Source organism: Phalaenopsis equestris, unplaced genomic scaffold (assembly GCF_001263595.1).
Source record: "Phalaenopsis equestris unplaced genomic scaffold, ASM126359v1 Scaffold000002, whole genome shotgun sequence".
Classification (NCBI taxonomy): domain Eukaryota; kingdom Viridiplantae; phylum Streptophyta; class Magnoliopsida; order Asparagales; family Orchidaceae; genus Phalaenopsis; species Phalaenopsis equestris.
Window position 1 is genome coordinate 70,714,622 of NW_018164444.1, and position 2,455 is coordinate 70,717,076.

The following is a 2,455-nucleotide window of genomic DNA, read 5'->3' on the forward strand; positions in this document are numbered from 1 at the left end:
TGAATTTTAATTTATAGGATGCTCAAATAGTTATTGGAATAGTGATCAGGATGATTAAAAAAAATTACAACTAAGTGTGTTTTTATTTTATATGGGTGACACTGCGCTCACATAACATTCGAAAAATAATTGATTATTTCTCTCTCAAAGTATTAAGTTGAGTATATTACAACACTATCATGTGCGTGTCATACAATATAGCTATGGAAGCTACTAAAAAAATTAGATATTTTCAATACTAAGCTACAAAAATCTTTGTTGACAACAAATCAACAAAAAAAATAAAAAATCTTGCTCATCATGAATGAAGCAAACATATCAATATTCATTTTCCATATGTAAGTGACCAAATAAAGAATCAAGAAGTTCAAGTGAAGAATATTTGTGAGAACTGAAAATGAAGTTGTAGATATTCTTATCAAACCATTAGCTACGAAACAATTCATAAAATTAAAGATACTTTGTGGGAAAGCCAATGAAAATTTTGATTTAAGGGAGAGAGTTTGGAAGTAAAGAAAAAATATTATTTATTGGAAATATGTAGAAGAATGTATTTACTAAAGTCTTCTTTTAGTATTCTATATCCACTAGAATCTAGACAACTTAATTATAAACTTTTTTAGATCATGCTAGCATACTCAAGATTTATAGAATGATCTTTATACAAGTATAAATAGGTATTTAGCCTTGTCATTTTCACTATGAATCAAAATAATAAAATTCTTCTTCTTTTATTGTCTACACAAAATTTTGATTCGCATCTTTATAACCTCCACATATATAGTTACTTGATCATATAATCTTCAGTTGACATTGTTGTGGACAGTCCTATACTTAAAGAATATGACTCAATATTAAGAGGTGTTTGATAGCATACTTTTAATAAAATCTAGCGGTGTCCAACACTCTGTCAAATCAATTTTTTTCATGATTCGTCTCTTTTTCTCGCATTCCGTCTATTTTTATCAAGTTTTATCATTTTTAAGACGAAAATCCGGATTTAATAATTAAATCAGGTTGAATGATGTGTTAACGATTTATTCTATTGTCGCTTACGAGCTCCATGACAGTTTTCATAGATTTATAAAATTATTTTCTAAATTTGATAAATAATATTAAAAGTAAAATCTTGGTTTCACCCAAACACCACCTAATACACACTCAATTCAAATAGCATTGTCCCAGCTCTATCACAAAGCTACAATGTTCCTGTCATCAAATTGGGCTCCTGTATGGCTCCTTGAGGTGTAGTTGTAAACGCAAAAGCAAACGCTACCCGTCACTTTATGCGGCTGATTTCTAATGTAGATCCTTCCAGGCGCCATGGACTCAAGCTCCACCTCCTCTTTCACGTGCTCTGTTTGGACCAGATCTATTCAGAATCCCTCGAGGGCAGTCACAAGCACTGTACCCAAATCACTTACACCTTTACTGCTCCTTTGTCGATTATAATGCCTCTTTGGAAGCTAAAGTGCATGCTAACCCTTTTGTCCATTATACGATATATATATATATTGAATGAGAACAATAAAAATTCATTTTCAATTAAATTAGTTACCTTATCCTTCCCAAAATGACCAATTATATATATATATATATATATATATATATATATCTATAACGTTACCGTACACATCTTTAATAAATTAGGACAAACCAAAAATGCAATAGAGAGAGAGAGATGGTGTACGTTTAAAGTGGAAAGGAAAATGGAAAAGATGGGAATTTTAGATATCTGAGAAGATGCCAAGCACTTAGTTTTCACAATGGTTGTTTGAGTAATTCCAGTGATCAAAGATGCATCCTGATGACCACTCCAGTCTTTTCCTGTCACCATCTGATTTGGGTTTGCACGCGCCAAGAAACAAGTAGGGGGTTTCTCCTTGGGAACAGCAAGCCTACCCTTTCCACCATTAGATGTCAGCTAAAGGTTCAGTCTCAACCAACCATCTTCCATTTTCTTTTTATTTCTGGCCAAGCAAGCTCTTACTATCCGTCAGTTCCTGACCTTGATCACGCCAGGGATCTCCTCTTCCGGCCTCTGGTCTCAAGCATCACTTCGCCCCTCTTAGGTCTTTTTCTTCTCTTGCATAAAGTAGGTGCGCTCTCTCTCTCTCCGTCTTTCTCTCTCTTTCTCTCTCTCTGTTTATAAAAATTTGTTTTGGAAGTTCAGTGAAGTGCTCTCTTATTATTTTCCAAAAAAGGGACTTTCTTTTCGGCAAGTTATGTGTCTTTTATCTCTTATTTATTATATATATATATATATATATATATATATTATTCAAGGAAGCCTAAATTTTAAGATGCGGTTAGGGATGGTATAGAAATCAATATAGAAACTACTATAAGAAGAAATTTCATATATTATATAAGACCAAAAATTTTTTTTTTATTTTTTAGGGTTTAGGGTTAATAAAAAAAAATTAACAGTAATCTTATAATTAATAATATATAT

The 2,455-nt window shown here is 31.9% G+C and overlaps 1 protein-coding gene across 4 annotated transcripts in view; it reads left to right on the forward strand.

Moving 5' to 3' along the window:
- The first annotated feature begins 1,656 nt into the window (after positions 1-1,656).
- Positions 1,657-2,455, forward strand: part of LOC110021557 (protein G1-like5) — a 2,951-nt gene continuing 2,152 nt past the window's right edge. Inside the window, exons 1-2 of one of the 4 annotated variants that reach the window (XM_020720210.1) lie at positions 1,657-1,930; positions 2,023-2,099. The gene's annotated coding sequence lies outside the window, so the exon portion shown is untranslated. Of the gene's footprint in view, positions 2,100-2,455 lie in introns of all 4 variants that reach the window. The other 3 variants (XM_020720134.1, XM_020720285.1, XM_020720359.1) reach the window with 3 other exon arrangements.